At 39.2% G+C, this 18,667-nt stretch overlaps 1 long non-coding RNA gene and 1 pseudogene across 2 annotated transcripts; both read right to left on the bottom strand.

The window, feature by feature from the left end:
* Positions 1-1,413: 1,413 nt before the first annotated feature.
* LOC145453829 (uncharacterized) lies at positions 1,414-7,687 on the bottom strand. Of its 2 annotated transcripts, XR_013919930.1 has the most exons (4): positions 7,535-7,687; positions 7,185-7,279; positions 6,755-6,851; positions 1,414-1,857 (listed from the first exon to the last, which is right to left on the bottom strand). It is a non-coding gene; the product is annotated as an uncharacterized LOC145453829 (long non-coding RNA). The 2 variants fall into 2 exon arrangements; XR_013919929.1 differs by lacking the exon at positions 7,535-7,687 and having other exon boundaries at positions 7,185-7,451.
* A 7,586-nt stretch (positions 7,688-15,273) lies between these two features.
* On the bottom strand, positions 15,274-17,434 carry LOC145453828 (cytochrome P450 3A14-like; annotated as a pseudogene).
* Positions 17,435-18,667: the final 1,233 nt, after the last annotated feature.

Genomic DNA, 18,667 nt, shown 5'->3' with positions numbered 1-18,667 from the left:
TCATTGTACAGTACACTAACACCTGAACTTTGACACAATTTTTATTCCAAACTATGTCAGAAGATTGACACGTCGAATGTATATCTGCTGACCGCCGGCATCGCATCGCATCATATCTCCAAGACAAAGACGAGAGACAACGATAGATTCTTCAGCAAACATGAGAAGGACACTCGCAGAACATGGTACATAATCAAATTTCTCTTGTACCTGACGAAACCTTGCAGACCTGATTCGCAAATCACGAAATCAACTACCCTGCGGTTAGCTCGAATAACTTCGCCATTTTTACTTCAGCACATTATTTTTGCAATGCAGGGCCTAATATCGCCTCTTCTATCACGGAACCAGCGTCTGCCATGTCTCAGATTATATTGGCATCTCAATCTCTCCCGCTCGAGCCTGCTATTTCCACTGAAGTGGAAATTTCCATCCATGAGCATAAATCCAATAAGGCAGGCTATGATGATCATTCTAGACTGGTTTTGAAAATTGATCAGCTGCCATATCGGTTATTTTATTGCTCATTTCTTCAACTTCAACCTCTGTATCAATTGTTTATTTATCGTGAATTCCCGGAACAACCTAACCATTTACATTGCTGTTCAGTGTTCTTGTTCAACCTACATCCAATGGTGAAAATGACAAATACTTCGGGGTTTTACTGGATTCAGACGTGTCTTGGAAGAGTCAAACACAATTGCTGTACAATTGCTAAGAACCTGCCGATTTGAGTCCTGCTGATACTCTATAACTCTTTATTTCAATCAAATTTACAATGCGGCAGCCGGTAGCTCCCAGCAAGAATGCAATTGACCCAGCGCTGCATAAAAACAACAACATCGGATTCTCCGTGTCGTTAACAAGGCCCCAATAAGGCCAAGTGGGCAATTTACAAATCGATACTGAGAATATTTGGTGTTCTTTGAGTAGAAGATTTATGAGGCAGCTAGAAATTGACAAGTTTATTTATTAATTCCATTGCGGCTACTGTCCCACAAATTTCATATAGGCCTACTTCACCTCGGCATCAAAAGCACAGAAGTATAGGCCGACAGCAGGCGCGTGTTACATTTTAGTGTGATTTAAACAAGAATAGCTAAATCGATCAATCTATATATTAAAAAGCTCACTGGCAATAATCTGATGAATTTTGGTAAATGCTGCTATTCGATCTATTTTTAGAAAAGGCTCGCGGGCTACTCATCTGGTCATCGGGGGCTACCTGCTGGGGCCCGCGTTGGTGATCCGTGATGTAGACTATCCTGTATATAATGAGTAGTGAAGGTTGAATCGTTTGGTACCGTCCAATCAGAGAGCGCCACGTCATCATAATTGCCACGCCCCTTTTCATGCCCAACCCTAATCACCACGCCTATATGACGCCCATTGCCACGCCTAGATATTCTAATGTTTTGTGAATTTCAATACCGATTTTCCATGTGTATTTTGCAATATGTATTGAATAACTTGCTTCCGAGAAATAAATATCATTCATTATACGTTTGAATTCAGCGCTTTTCATATCTTCTAACACTTTACTCAGTCTCCTTGAAATAGCATTGTATAGTGTACGAGTTCATTTTATTTCGTAAAAAGAGCATATCAATGATATCGTTGATCGTTATTGCGTCGATTCACTAGCTGAAATCCTCCAGATCGGTTGATGTTTCGAGGTACACCGCTTTGCTGCCGTCCGACACTGCGATCCGAGTTCCTGCGTTCGATCTGGCCGTTTTGTTTGATGTAGCGATCACTGGCTTGTAGTATATACGATACGAGCGGAAGGTCGGGATTAGGAACAACTACGCTGGGCGAATAGATGACGAATTCATCAGCTCGCAGTATAACCGCTACCTGTATAATGTTTGCATGTCGAGTATAAGGGTATTTAACTCAGCACTAAAATGCCAACGGCTAGCCGCAGGGGTCCGGTTCTCGTTGCTATAATTAAACGAACACCTTCGCCGCAGGTACGCGATCACCGACGTTATAATGATAAGGACAAATTAGCCGCATGAAAGCGAGTCTAATGAATATAACGACAGACAACAAGTTAGTTGAAAAGTAAAACTAATCGTGACCGATGCAAGACGACGTGAAACAGCGCTTTCGCTCGATTCTTGTAGTGACCACATTTCATACGATTCAGTCCTTTTCATGTCACTAGAATAAGGGTGATTAAACCGACAGTGAAACGCCGCCGACGTCTTATAGCGTAATAATGTAAGCTGCGTCGGGTGCTGCTATAATGTTCGGAGCGAATATAGTAGAAAGTCCACGTCTGGACACCTGTATGCAGATGCGCATACTACCGTAGTAAAACACATAACAGAATGCAGGCAAAATTCGATATTGCTTTGTGATGATTTTGATGTTGTTCCGTACCGATTGGGAAGATAGGACTCCTAATTTCCTAACTAACTACAAAATCCCTAGTAACATAGTCGGACGCATAACGGAATTTACGCAAAATCGGTATTGCTCTGCGATAATTTTGACCACTATGTTTTGATAATAACTTGCTTCCGAGAAATAAATAACATTCATTATACGTTAGATGATACCTTTCCTTGATATTCTATTATGTGTATTTAGGGCTTATGCGACATCACTATGTTGGCGACAGGCCTGATTTGAACACACTAATTTTGCGAATTAAACTTATCGCTCAACACGGACACTCAATGAAGAGCACCCTGGAGACCCACATAAATGCTCCACAATTCTTGACATATAATATACTGAGCATATAATAAGATGACAAAACCTATACTTGAGTACTCCGAAATGTACAAGTACTTTACCTTTTCACGACGTTTTTGTAAGATGAATACTAATTTTATTGAAAAAATGAAATTTATGTTCTCAAGTAGGTTTTTTGTCTACACGCACCAACAACTCAAGTATTTATGACACAGGAGTGATTCATTAAGTATAGCGCAAGCAGGCCAAACCTATAATTGAGTGCTCCAAAATGTACAAGTACTTCGCTATGTACTCCCTCCACGTAAAAAGTGACAGATTTAGGCAAAAGTTGCTATAGAACTGCGTTAGTTTTAAAGTTGTTCCATCATGCAATGTGTGATGAAATTTGGTATGCTGCATAATCACAATGCCCTGGAGCTCATTTAGATACGTTTTTTTTAATGTAGTTACACATTCTAGTTGTTTCGATGTAAGGAAAAAATCATTCGATAACTCGATAGTTAACACGCGTTGATGTAACTTTCCTCATTTGTATGCATAGCCTACGCGAAATTATTATTAGCATCTTCGAAACTTTTGGTCTAGTTCATCCGCTTGCATTTCGAAACGGACCATCACGACAAGACTCTAACCCTCCACATCCGAGGTTTCAGTTGATCATATCGAAGAATATCATGTCCATTCGTGTTACCACCCACAGATTTCGCCATCCTCACACGGTAGTGCTAAGACACAGACAAGATGCGGTGCTGGAAATATTGAAAATGAGAAAGCAGACCTTGGTGTCATTTGATTTGGATTTTACACCCGATGAACCCACCATTCGTACTGCGCATTGGGATGAGGATTCTATCATTGATGTCGAGGGAAAGGAGATATACAGATTTGTTGGTGTCGTGAATATTCAACGAAAGTCGGGGTATATGCTTGTGCATGGTTCGCGTATTTGACTGTGAAGATATCGCTATACATAACGTGCTGTTCACCGTATCGATAGCACCAACGAATATCCGTGAAAGGGTTGTAATCTCGGTGAAATAGTGTGCGACACATTTTTCATGATTATTCGCTGCGCACTATAGATCGAATATGTCCAAGATTACTGCTAGTGATATATACGTCATAATGGATCGGATTGACCCGATGAACTGGTATAGGTTTGCACGAGAAAAACTTGAGCTATCTGACAATGAAATTGCCGAATGCCAATACATGGATTGCTATAACTTAACTGAGCAACGATATCAAATGATACAGTTATGGATTCGTAAAAATGATCGTTACGCTACGATGAACAAACTTAAAGAATTAGTTTACAGTTGTCTGTATCAGATACCTTCGAATGGATTGAGAGACATAACGTACTAAGAGGAAAATAATATTGTGTAGACTGGAGAATAATGAAGATGCTCTCAGAAGACTTCAATATCGGTTTATACGCAATCATATGCTCATGTATGCGAAGCTGGTATTGCTTTTACATCGCAAATCAAAAAAAGGATTCTGATATCAAGAAAGTATGCCAAGATCTGAAAGAAGCTCTACACCTTGTTCTGGACGAATAGTTAATGTGCTTGCCCGTTATTACCTCAAATAAACTGAACATGTGTATTTAATTGTGTAAAATGTGTTATAAAAGTCGGTCTACGGAAGTGAATAGACAAGTCTGGACCTGTCTATATTACAGCATATTGGAGATAGATTGTGAATGCGTGAGCTGGACTAACTTTTTACGTAGTTCGAAATCGCCACTTCTATACATTAATTCAAAGTATTTGTCAGTCATCGCAGCACCGCTCATATTGCGCACCATCTATTTATTTCACGGATAACAAATTACTCTTGCTTTTATCAGAGGATGCTTTCCTAGGGTTTGCTTACTAACAGTACTTAGTTTTGATTAATGAAAAAATATAGTGATTGAAAATAGATCACTGGATTATAGTTTACAGAAAACTCCACAATTCTATGTGACGTCCTTGCATGCCAACAACCTTCGAACTATTCGCCACCTCATAAACACGCAATTTTTACAGGCTCACACACTTTGCTGCGTCTGAAGTAGAATTTCAGCGTCGTTGTTTGCTATAAGCCGGGAAATTAGAGTCGCTGCTTCGCGCAATTTTTACAGGCAGTCTCACACACTTTGCTGCATCTGAGCTTCATACTAATACATGCATAATTTTTTGCATGACGAGAAAACGGGTAATTAAATCATCAATAAACACCTCACCACAATTCTTGACATATAATATACTGAGCATATAATAAGCTGACAAAACCTATACTTGAGTACTCCGAAATGTACAAGTACTTTACTTTCACACGTCGTTTTTGTAAAATGAATACTAATATTAATGAAAAAAAGTAAAGATTATGTATATATAATTTATGAGCTATTCTAAAATTCGCTACGCCTGATCGTATCAAAGTCGCTCAACTATAGCATAGATTGTGCCAGCAAAATGCAAATTCGTATTAAGGGTAGCCTGCCTGGTCCCGCTTATTACTCGTAGATAGAATCGAAAAAACTAATCGAAAATATTTACGGAGTTTGGATGCGGCATATTCGGGCTTTTAAAACTTATTCATACTCATGATTCGAAATACTTTAACTAACTTATGTTTTCGACATAAGATAAGCGCGAAGTGTACAAATTTCGAAGTTGCGCAAATACCACAAACTTTGCTTGCTTTCAGAGCCGGCACTAAATGCAAGACAGACTTTACGCAAAACTTGCTATTCTGAAAATTTTGTCAAGGTAATGCTTTAAAAACTTATACTTGGAGCTTTACTTGAGTTTTATAAATTAACGTAAAAGTAGTCATTTCCGAGTAAGTAAAACGTTCGTATTGTAGGTTCATTTCTGCTTAATACTATAATTATCATGAAGTTGGAGCAGTCCAATATCAAAAACACCCGAAAGTATTTGTTGCATATAGCTAAAAACCTAATTGAGTACTCTGAAGAAGTGCAAGTAGCACAGTTTGTGGTATTTCTATGACATCGAAATTTAGCTAACCAGAACTTATACTTGAGTACTCCGAAATGTACAAGTACTTTACCTTTACACGACGTTTCTGTAAAATGAATACTGATTTTATTAAAAAATAAAAAAGCACGAAAAATTACATTTTATCCCAAACCATCAGAATACTAAAGTAGCTTATTGCGTATATGGACCTAATACTAAAGTGTGTGACACAGGAGTGATTCATTAAGTACAGCGCAAGCAGGCCAAACCTATAATTGAGTGCTCCAAAATGTACAAGTACTTCGCTATGTACTCCCTCCACCTAAAAAGTGACAGATTTAGGCAAAAGTTGCTATAGAACTGCGTTAGTTTTAAAGTTGTTCCATCATGCAATGTGTGATGAAATTTGGTATGCTGCATAATCACAATGCCCTGGAGCTCATTTAGACACGTTTTTTAATGTAGTTACACATTCTAGTTGTTTTGATGTAAGGAAAAAATCATTCGATAACTCGATAGTTAACACGCGTTGATGTAACTTTCCTCATTTGTATGCATAGCCTACGCGAAATTATTATTAGCATCTTCGAAACTTTTGGTCTAGTTCATCCGCTTGCATTTCGAAACGGACCATCACGACAAGACTCTAACCCACCACATCCGAGGTTTCAGTTGATCATATCGAAGAATATCATGTCCATTCGTGTTACCACCCACAGATTGCGCCACTGCCTCATCAATAATTGTTACGTCATCATCATCACTAGCTTCCGGCTCTTTACTATACATAACGTGCTGTTCACCGTATCGATAGCACCAACGAATATCCGTGAAAGGGTTGTAATCTCGGTGAAATAGTGTGCGACACATTTTTCCACAATTCGAATGCATGTCGGTTCATACTAAGACCATGTTACGGTCAAATATGTGTGTTTTTCTGTCTCCAAGTCAGCTACCCCCACATTGAATGTACAGAGTCGGTGTCAAATTTCTACAGCTACGTAAGGGAATTTTTAGGGTTACCCAGAATGACGATTTTTTCAATATATTTGAGAAATGACATAACGCACCTTTAGGGCTGTGCAATCTGTTCCATCATTATACGCTTGTAAGTCGCCCCGAGCATTCGTGTGTCAACGAGTATGCAGTAATCATTTTCTTCGCTACCTGAAATGGAACGATTTAGCTTCAAACTCAACGCATTAGCATAGCGAATTTAAGTATAGATGATAAATAATATACAGTATAGCTCTACCTAATTAATTCATAATATTGTAACCACAGCGAGATTCGAGTAATAAGCGGGGCTAGATAGTCTACCCTAAACAGAGAACTTGCATATACATTCGAATTTATGCGACTTCGGCTATATTGCCGGTTAACATTATAGCCGCGCACAGGACTGATTATTACGTTATAGCTATTTAAATGGTACGATATAGGAGAAATCTCGGTACGCTGGCGATTTTTTCATAATAGTTGAGAAATGATATAACGCACCTTTAGGGCTGTGCAATTTGCTCCATCATCATACGCTTGTAACTCGTCCCGGGCTTGAATGTGTCCGCGAATATATGCCGTGATCATTTTCTTCGCTACATGAAATGAGACGATATAGCTTCAAACTCAACGCATTAGCATGCTAAATTTAAAAAAAAAATAGGTCGTAAATAATATAGCGAAGCTCTACTTAATTAAATCTTAATATTGTAATAGCACAAATTATGACGTAGCGTGATCTAGGTATTACTATAGATGTAATATATGATTATTCAGCATTCGAAATGATAAGCTTCAGCCATGAAACTCTGGTGATTTTTTCAATATAATTGAGAAATGATATAACGCACCCTTAGGACTGTGCCATCTGCTCCATCATTATACGCTTGTAAGTCGTCCCGGGCTTGCGTGTGTCAACGAGTATGCTTATGACAATGCACCATGTCAAATTTTGTTACGCATTTCATGATTGAACAACTTTAAAACTAATCCAGTTCCATGCCGACTTTTGCGGGGGCGTAGAACGTACCTATGCATACTCAACTTTAATAACGGAATTACCGAGCTTAACATTGAATGCGCAACTTGAAGATTGGTTCACAGGTGTAGGACATTATGACAATGGAACATACCACTGCGCTAACTTTCAGAATTGTTAAGTATAGTACTCGCACTTTGTGAGAATACCCAAGTAGGTTTTTTGCCTACATGCACCAAATACTCTCAAGTCCTTATGATATTGGAGTACATCAACTTCATGATAGCTAGAGTATTGAACAGAAATGAACCTAGAGTACTAACGTTTTACTTACTCGGAAATGACTACTTCTACCTTATTTTAAAGGATACCTCGTTCGAAGCGAAATTTATGTGGTTTTGGATAATATCCAATATGTAGGCTCACTTTGAAGGGTACTTCCTAAAACTCAAATATTGCGCAAAAGTACAATTAGGGATCTAAAAGTAACTAATATAGATGGTTATTTCCGTAGATAACTTACCCTCTACTCAAGAGGTTTTTCAGGTGGAACTACCTACTTTTAGGACTGTGTATGTCAAAGTAGTTTGGGCTTACGTTTATATCACCTTGACAAGTGGCATTATCAGACATGAAAATGATATTATCACGTAATACCAGAAGTTAACACACGTCAATGTGTTTCGGAATTCACGAGAAATTGGTTATTAAGAGAAGTATATTCTTGTGTACACAATAGCGGAGAGAATATTTAAAATGTAGTAAGCAGACCGATGGGTATTCATTAAGTTGTATAAGCATAAAAAACATTCCCGCGCGCGTCTTAGGATTAGGTGGTAGGGTTAGGCAGGGTTTAGGAGCGCGCGGGAATGTTTTTTATGCTTATACAACTCAATGAATACCCATCGGCCTGCTTACTACATTTTAAATATTCTCTCCGCTATTGTGTACACAAGAATATACTTCTCTTAATAACCAATTTCTCGTGAATTCCGAAACACATTGACGTGTGTTAACTTCTGGTATTACGTGATAATATCATTTTCATGTCTGATAATGCCACTTGTCAAGGTGATATAAACGTAAGCCCAAACTACTTTGACATACACAGTCCTAAAAGTAGGTAGTTCCACCTGAAAAACCTCTTGAGTAGAGGGTAAGTTATCTACGGAAATAACCATCTATATTAGTTACTTTTAGATCCCTAATTGTACTTTTGCGCAATATTTGAGTTTTAGGAAGTACCCTTCAAAGTGAGCCTACATATTGGATATTATCCAAAACCACATAAATTTCGCTTCGAACGAGGTATCCTTTAAAATAAGGTAGAAGTAGTCATTTCCGAGTAAGTAAAACGTTAGTACTCCAGGTTCATTTCTGTTCAATACTCTAGCTATCATGAAGTTGATGTACTCCAATATCATAAGGACTTGAGAGTATTTGGTGCATGTAGGCAAAAAACCTACTTGGGTATTCTCACAAAGTGCGAGTACTATACTTAACAATTCTGAAAGTTAGCGCAGTGGTATGTTCCATTGTCATAATGTCCTACACCTGTGAACCGATCTTCAAGTTGCGCATTCAATGTTAAGCTCGGTAATTCCGTTATTAAAGTTGAGTATGCATAGGTACGTTCTACGCCCCCGCAAAAGTCGGCATGGAACTGGATTAGTTTTAAAGTTGTTCAATCATGAAATGCGTAACAAAATTTGACATGGTGCATTGTCATAAGCATACTCGTTGACACACGCAAGCCCAGGACGACTTACAAGCGTATAATGATGGAGCAGATGGCACAGTCCTAAGGGTGCGTTATATCATTTCTCAATTATATTGAAAAAATCACCAGAGTTTCATGGCTGAAGCTTATCATTTCGAATGCTGAATAATCATATATTACATCTATAGTAATACCTAGATCACGCTACGTCATAATTTGTGCTATTACAATATTAAGATTTAATTAAGTAGAGCTTCGCTATATTATTTACGACCTATTTTTTTTTTAAATTTAGCATGCTAATGCGTTGAGTTTGAAGCTATATCGTCTCATTTCATGTAGCGAAGAAAATGATCACGGCATATATTCGCGGACACATTCAAGCCCGGGACGAGTTACAAGCGTATGATGATGGAGCAAATTGCACAGCCCTAAAGGTGCGTTATATCATTTCTCAACTATTATGAAAAAATCGCCAGCGTACCGAGATTTCTCCTATATCGTACCATTTAAATAGCTATAACGTAATAATCAGTCCTGTGCGCGGCTATAATGTTAACCGGCAATATAGCCGAAGTCGCATAAATTCGAATGTATATGCAAGTTCTCTGTTTAGGGTAGACTATCTAGCCCCGCTTATTACTCGAATCTCGCTGTGGTTACAATATTATGAATTAATTAGGTAGAGCTATACTGTATATTATTTATCATCTATACTTAAATTCGCTATGCTAATGCGTTGAGTTTGAAGCTAAATCGTTCCATTTCAGGTAGCGAAGAAAATGATTACTGCATACTCGTTGACACATGAATGCTCGGGGCGACTTACAAGCGTATAATGATGGAACAGATTGCACAGCCCTAAAGGTGCGTTATGTCATTTCTCAAATATATTGAAAAAATCGTCATTCTGGGTAACCCTAAAAATTCCCTTACGTAGCTGTAGAAATTTGACACCGACTCTGTACATTCAATGTGGGGGTAGCTGACTTGGAGACAGAAAAACACACATATTTGACCGTAACATGGTCTTAGTATGAACCGACATGCATTCGAATTGTGGAAAAATGTGTCGCACACTATTTCACCGAGATTACAACCCTTTCACGGATATTCGTTGGTGCTATCGATACGGTGAACAGCACGTTATGTATAGTAAAGAGCCGGAAGCTAGTGATGATGATGACGTAACAATTATTGATGAGGCAGTGGCGCAATCTGTGGGTGGTAACACGAATGGACATGATATTCTTCGATATGATCAACTGAAACCTCGGATGTGGTGGGTTAGAGTCTTGTCGTGATGGTCCGTTTCGAAATGCAAGCGGATGAACTAGACCAAAAGTTTCGAAGATGCTAATAATAATTTCGCGTAGGCTATGCATACAAATGAGGAAAGTTACATCAACGCGTGTTAACTATCGAGTTATCGAATGATTTTTTCCTTACATCAAAACAACTAGAATGTGTAACTACATTAAAAAACGTGTCTAAATGAGCTCCAGGGCATTGTGATTATGCAGCATACCAAATTTCATCACACATTGCATGATGGAACAACTTTAAAACTAACGCAGTTCTATAGCAACTTTTGCCTAAATCTGTCACTTTTTAGGTGGAGGGAGTACATAGCGAAGTACTTGTACATTTTGGAGCACTCAATTATAGGTTTGGCCTGCTTGCGCTGTACTTAATGAATCACTCCTGTGTCACACACTTTAGTATTAGGTCCATATACGCAATAAGCTACTTTAGTATTCTGATGGTTTGGGATAAAATGTAATTTTTCGTGCTTTTTTATTTTTTAATAAAATCAGTATTCATTTTACAGAAACGTCGTGTAAAGGTAAAGTACTTGTACATTTCGGAGTACTCAAGTATAAGTTCTGGTTAGCTAAATTTCGATGTCATAGAAATACCACAAACTGTGCTACTTGCACTTCTTCAGAGTACTCAATTAGGTTTTTAGCTATATGCAACAAATACTTTCGGGTGTTTTTGATATTGGACTGCTCCAACTCCATGATAATTATAGTATTAAGCAGAAATGAACCTACAATACGAACGTTTTACTTACTCGGAAATGACTACTTTTACGTTAATTTATAAAACTCAAGTAAAGCTCCAAGTATAAGTTTTTAAAGCATTACCTTGACAAAATTTTCAGAATAGCAAGTTTTGCGTAAAGTCTGTCTTGCATTTAGTGCCGGCTCTGAAAGCAAGCAAAGTTTGTGGTATTTGCGCAACTTCGAAATTTGTACACTTCGCGCTTATCTTATGTCGAAAACATAAGTTAGTTAAAGTATTTCGAATCATGAGTATGAATAAGTTTTAAAAGCCCGAATATGCCGCATCCAAACTCCGTAAATATTTTCGATTAGTTTTTTCGATTCTATCTACGAGTAATAAGCGGGACCAGGCAGGCTACCCTTAATACGAATTTGCATTTTGCTGGCACAATCTATGCTATAGTTGAGCGACTTTGATACGATCAGGCGTAGCGAATTTTAGAATAGCTCATAAATTATATATACATAATCTTTACTTTTTTCATTAATATTAGTATTCATTTTACAAAAACGACGTGTGAAAGTAAAGTACTTGTACATTTCGGAGTACTCAAGTATAGGTTTTGTCAGCTTATTATATGCTCAGTATATTATATGTCAAGAATTGTGGTGAGGTGTTTATTGATGATTTAATTACCCGTTTTCTCGTCATGCAAAAAATTATGCATGTATTAGTATGAAGCTCAGATGCAGCAAAGTGTGTGAGACTGCCTGTAAAAATTGCGCGAAGCAGCGACTCTAATTTCCCGGCTTATAGCAAACAACGACGCTGAAATTCTACTTCAGACGCAGCAAAGTGTGTGAGCCTGTAAAAATTGCGTGTTTATGAGGTGGCGAATAGTTCGAAGGTTGTTGGCATGCAAGGACGTCACATAGAATTGTGGAGTTTTCTGTAAACTATAATCCAGTGATCTATTTTCAATCACTATATTTTTTCATTAATCAAAACTAAGTACTGTTAGTAAGCAAACCCTAGGAAAGCATCCTCTGATAAAAGCAAGAGTAATTTGTTATCCGTGAAATAAATAGATGGTGCGCAATATGAGCGGTGCTGCGATGACTGACAAATACTTTGAATTAATGTATAGAAGTGGCGATTTCGAACTACGTAAAAAGTTAGTCCAGCTCACGCATTCACAATCTATCTCCAATATGCTGTAATATAGACAGGTCCAGACTTGTCTATTCACTTCCGTAGACCGACTTTTATAACACATTTTACACAATTAAATACACATGTTCAGTTTATTTGAGGTAATAACGGGCAAGCACATTAACTATTCGTCCAGAACAAGGTGTAGAGCTTCTTTCAGATCTTGGCATACTTTCTTGATATCAGAATCCTTTTTTTGATTTGCGATGTAAAAGCAATACCAGCTTCGCATACATGAGCATATGATTGCGTATAAACCGATATTGAAGTCTTCTGAGAGCATCTTCATTATTCTCCAGTCTACACAATATTATTTTCCTCTTAGTACGTTATGTCTCTCAATCCATTCGAAGGTATCTGATACAGACAACTGTAAACTAATTCTTTAAGTTTGTTCATCGTAGCGTAACGATCATTTTTACGAATCCATAACTGTATCATTTGATATCGTTGCTCAGTTAAGTTATAGCAATCCATGTATTGGCATTCGGCAATTTCATTGTCAGATAGCTCAAGTTTTTCTCGTGCAAACCTATACCAGTTCATCGGGTCAATCCGATCCATTATGACGTATATATCACTAGCAGTAATCTTGGACATATTCGATCTATAGTGCGCAGCGAATAATCATGAAAAATGTGTCGCACACTATTTCACCGAGATTACAACCCTTTCACGGATATTCGTTGGTGCTATCGATACGGTGAACAGCACGTTATGTATAGCGATATCTTCACAGTCAAATACGCGAACCATGCACAAGCATATACCCCGACTTTCGTTGAATATTCACGACACCAACAAATCTGTATATCTCCTTTCCCTCGACATCAATGATAGAATCCTCATCCCAATGCGCAGTACGAATGGTGGGTTCATCGGGTGTAAAATCCAAATCAAATGACACCAAGGTCTGCTTTCTCATTTTCAATATTTCCAGCACCGCATCTTGTCTGTGTCTTAGCACTACCGTGTGAGGATGGCGAAATCTGTGGGTGGTAACACGAATGGACATGATATTCTTCGATATGATCAACTGAAACCTCGGATGTGGAGGGTTAGAGTCTTGTCGTGATGGTCCGTTTCGAAATGCAAGCGGATGAACTAGACCAAAAGTTTCGAAGATGCTAATAATAATTTCGCGTAGGCTATGCATACAAATGAGGAAAGTTACATCAACGCGTGTTAACTATCGAGTTATCGAATGATTTTTTCCTTACATCGAAACAACTAGAATGTGTAACTACATTAAAAAAAACGTATCTAAATGAGCTCCAGGGCATTGTGATTATGCAGCATACCAAATTTCATCACACATTGCATGATGGAACAACTTTAAAACTAACGCAGTTCTATAGCAACTTTTGCCTAAATCTGTCACTTTTTACGTGGAGGGAGTACATAGCGAAGTACTTGTACATTTTGGAGCACACAATTATAGGTTTGGCCTGCTTGCGCTATACTTAATGAATCACTCCTGTGTCATAAATACTTGAGTTGTTGGTGCGTGTAGACAAAAAACCTACTTGAGAACATAAATTTCATTTTTTCAATAAAATTAGTATTCATCTTACAAAAACGTCGTGAAAAGGTAAAGTACTTGTACATTTCGGAGTACTCAAGTATAGGTTTTGTCATCTTATTATATGCTCAGTATATTATATGTCAAGAATTGTGGAGCATTTATGTGGGTCTCCAGGGTGCTCTTCATTGAGTGTCCGTGTTGAGCGATAAGTTTAATTCGCAAAATTAGTGTGTTCAAATCAGGCCTGTCGCCAACATAGTGATGTCGCATAAGCCCTAAATACACATAATAGAATATCAAGGAAAGGTATCATCTAACGTATAATGAATGTTATTTATTTCTCGGAAGCAAGTTATTATCAAAACATAGTGGTCAAAATTATCGCAGAGCAATACCGATTTTGCGTAAATTCCGTTATGCGTCCGACTATGTTACTAGGGATTTTGTAGTTAGTTAGGAAATTAGGAGTCCTATCTTCCCAATCGGTACGGAACAACATCAAAATCATCACAAAGCAATATCGAATTTTGCCTGCATTCTGTTATGTGTTTTACTACGGTAGTATGCGCATCTGCATACAGGTGTCCAGACGTGGACTTTCTACTATATTCGCTCCGAACATTATAGCAGCACCCGACGCAGCTTACATTATTACGTTATAAGACGTCGGCGGCGTTTCACTGTCGGTTTAATCACCCTTATTCTAGTGACATGAAAAGGACTGAATCGTATGAAATGTGGTCACTACAAGAATCGAGCGAAAGCGCTGTTTCACGTCGTCTTGCATCGGTCACGATTAGTTTTACTTTTCAACTAACTTGTTGTCTGTCGTTATATTCATTAGACTCGCTTTCATGCGGCTAATTTGTCCTTATCATTATAACGTCGGTGATCGCGTACCTGCGGCGAAGGTGTTCGTTTAATTATAGCAACGAGAACCGGACCCCTGCGGCTAGCCGTTGGCATTTTAGTGCTGAGTTAAATACCCTTATACTCGACATGCAAACATTATACAGGTAGCGGTTATACTGCGAGCTGATGAATTCGTCATCTATTCGCCCAGCGTAGTTGTTCCTAATCCCGACCTTCCGCTCGTATCGTATATACTACAAGCCAGTGATCGCTACATCAAACAAAACGGCCAGATCGAACGCAGGAACTCGGATCGCAGTGTCGGACGGCAGCAAAGCGGTGTACCTCGAAACATCAACCGATCTGGAGGATTTCAGCTAGTGAATCGACGCAATAACGATCAACGATATCATTGATATGCTCTTTTTACGAAATAAAATGAACTCGTACACTATACAATGCTATTTCAAGGAGACTGAGTAAAGTGTTAGAAGATATGAAAAGCGCTGAATTCAAACGTATAATGAATGATATTTATTTCTCGGAAGCAAGTTATTCAATACATATTGCAAAATACACATGGAAAATCGGTATTGAAATTCACAAAACATTAGAATATCTAGGCGTGGCAATGGGCGTCATATAGGCGTGGTGATTAGGGTTGGGCATGAAAAGGGGCGTGGCAATTATGATGACGTGGCGCTCTCTGATTGGACGGTACCAAACGATTCAACCTTCACTACTATAATGTTTACGAAGTACGTCTATTCCCCACCGGTTGAGAACCACTGTGATAGAACTTTCAACAAAATATTTGATAATTGACTTTCCCAAACTTTTGCACGTAGAGGATCATCTTAAAATTATAACTTGAAGGCATTGATGTTGACATTAAAAGCAAACAATTATATGATCATGTATTATCACAGTACCACTGTCTCTGCATCTTTTTTTTTATTCACTCCGCCGCTGTATTCGGAGCATTACCGGATGCGTTGGAGACACGACGCCTCTATATGTAAGTTCCAATGGTTGCGGTGGCGTGGACTCCGATGGCAGAAAAACATATTCCTGCAGTAATCTCGCTATAAATAACTTCATTTCCATCATCGCAAATCGCTTTCCGATGCACGAACGCGGACCGTTTCCGAAAGGTTGATATACTATCGAGTCCACTTTCGTCATATCCCTAAATCTTTCCGAGATAAAGCGTGGATAGGAATAACAATGGAGGCACCCTTCATTACCTTGATGCCTCCAACTTCAATATCCCTTGTCGATGTACGACCCGTAATGAAGATGGTTGGATATAACCGCATACTTTCGGCAATGCACATCTCCAAGTAGTTCATTTTGGCCACGACGTCGCAGTCGAGACTCTTGTGCTCTTCAAAATGTTGGTCAATTTCCTGTCGAAGTTTTGTTTGCACCTCTCCGTTCATCGCCAAATTGTAGGCGAGAAAATTCATGGAATGCGAAATAGTGTTACGTCCGGCGAGTAGCATCGTGATGCTATTGGCTGCGACTTCGTGCTCCGTGAGAGCTCTGGTTGTTTCGTCATCAATAATATTATTTTCTGCTCTAGACTCCAACATAAGTTGCAGGAGATCTCTGGGGCTGGGTGATGTAGATTGATCTCTCTCCTCGCCAACTCGTCGACAGAACGCAGTCAGGTATCGCAGGTACTTTCGCCTGCGACTTTCCAAAACGGTTAGTACAAAGCTACGTAACTTCGGTACTGCTCCAATAAGAGCAGCATTAATGGGTTTTTGCCGTTCCCTGTCCAATAAAGCCGCGACTCGAGACACTGATGTCTTGCCCACCCCGTGCGTTCCGAAAGCTGTCGCGCAAATGACATCCAAAGAGAATCTTCCGAAAATATCCAAAACCTTAACCTCTTTGCGGTTAGTCGCTTCGTCGGCTACATTCTGCATCGCGGTATCGATGCATTTACCGATAATAGGACTCATATCTCTCAACCGAGACGACGAAAATGCAGGAGAGAGCGTCGATCGCATACGCTTCCACGGTTTTCCAGATGAAAAAAGGACTCCTGAGAGGAGGATGTCTTCGAACGGTAACGTAGCTGGGTTACCTCGACTCGGGAAAGCATTGTGTGAATCTTTAATCAATATTTTCTTCAGCATATAAGTATCATGGACAACGATTCTAGGCTCAGTAATCAAGTAGAATCCCCAGACATTGCCGTACTTCTTTTTGCATTCGTTGTAATATCCGCTTACGTCCGACGCTCCAAAAACGCGTCTGAGATGACCAAGCCATAAAATCGACGGGGGGTCGTGGGGTATACCCCAGCTCTTTAATACCGACCACTTATGCCTCACGTAGTACCATATCATAATGGTAGCGGTCGTTATTAGCAAAGCAGTTTCCAAATGGAACATCTTTAGTGTATTTGCGCACACGAAATTCTGCATAGATAAACACGTTGATTATTTCGAAAGATTGTACCTGCTTATCAGGTTAACGTCGTTAAGCAATCTCAGAAAACCACTAATCGTTCTCGCAGTCACAAGGTCGTCTACTTGGCAGCTTTAACCAACCAATATCAGCTTTCCGCCAATCTTCTAATTTTCGTTCGAGCCGAGCAAAATTCCCGTAAGCATTATCAGGTAGTTACATGTAGAGACCAATACAGCGCGCTCGCACTTGATAGTTACAACTGTGAGCGATATCGTCATAGCATTGTGCCCTATATGGTGTCGACACAGGCAAATCTCACGCCTCAGTGAAATTGTATCACGTCACAATTTCCATTCGGCTATAGGCAATTTCACGGTCATTTTTGACCGGCTTGCCGAGCATTAAATTTGGTAAAACGGGTATCAATCGAAAGCTGACTCTGCACTGATTGCGGAAATATAAATTTTATTCCGCTCGTGGTCCTGGAACTCCCACAATCAGCCTCGAATTTTTCATTGTTATGTAGATTGGCATTGGGACGCAACAATGCTGTCTGGCGAAAGGAGAGAGTAGCTCATGACGCAACAATGCTGTCTGGCGAAAGGAGAGAGTAGCGCAAGAGAAAAAGGTCCAATAAAAAGCACTTTTGCGTCCCAATGCCAACCTCCATAACAATGAAAAATTCAAGGCTGATTGTGGGGGTTCCAGGGCCGCAAGCGGAATAAAAGTTATATTTTCGTCGTCAGTGCAGTGCGATTGATACCCGTTTTATCAAGTTTAATGCTCTGCAAGCCGGTCAAAAATGACCGTCAAATTGCCTGTAGCCAAATGGAAATTGTGACGTGATACAATTTCACTGAGCCGTGAGATTTGCTTGTGTCGACACCATATAGGACACTATGGTCATAGTGTCCTATATGGTGTGGACACAGCGTGATTGAACGGTTCACTGCATTTGGGTTACGTCATACTTTCCAATTGACGAAAGGCAACTTTACAGCCATTTTTAACCGGCTTGCTGAGCGTTAATTTCGATAAAACGGATATCAATGGAATGCTTCGGCCGAACTGATTACGAAAGTATAAATTTTATGCTGCTTGTAGACCTAGAAGCCTTCAAAATCAGCCTCGAATTTTGCATTGTGAACGAGTTTGGCATTGTGACGCGCTATTTTGTCTGGCAAAACGAGAGTGAACCTAAGAAGAAATAGCCAGACAGCATTGTTGCCATATGTCCGGAATTTCCAGGACATGTCCGGAAT

The sequence above is a fragment of the Botryllus schlosseri genome, chromosome 13 (genome assembly GCF_051294905.1).
Source record: "Botryllus schlosseri isolate E-star chromosome 13, Bs_hap1, whole genome shotgun sequence".
NCBI lineage: Eukaryota > Metazoa > Chordata > Ascidiacea > Stolidobranchia > Styelidae > Botryllus > Botryllus schlosseri.
The sequence above is the reverse complement of the archived record's forward strand: the minus strand, read 5'-3'. Positions and strand labels throughout refer to the sequence as shown.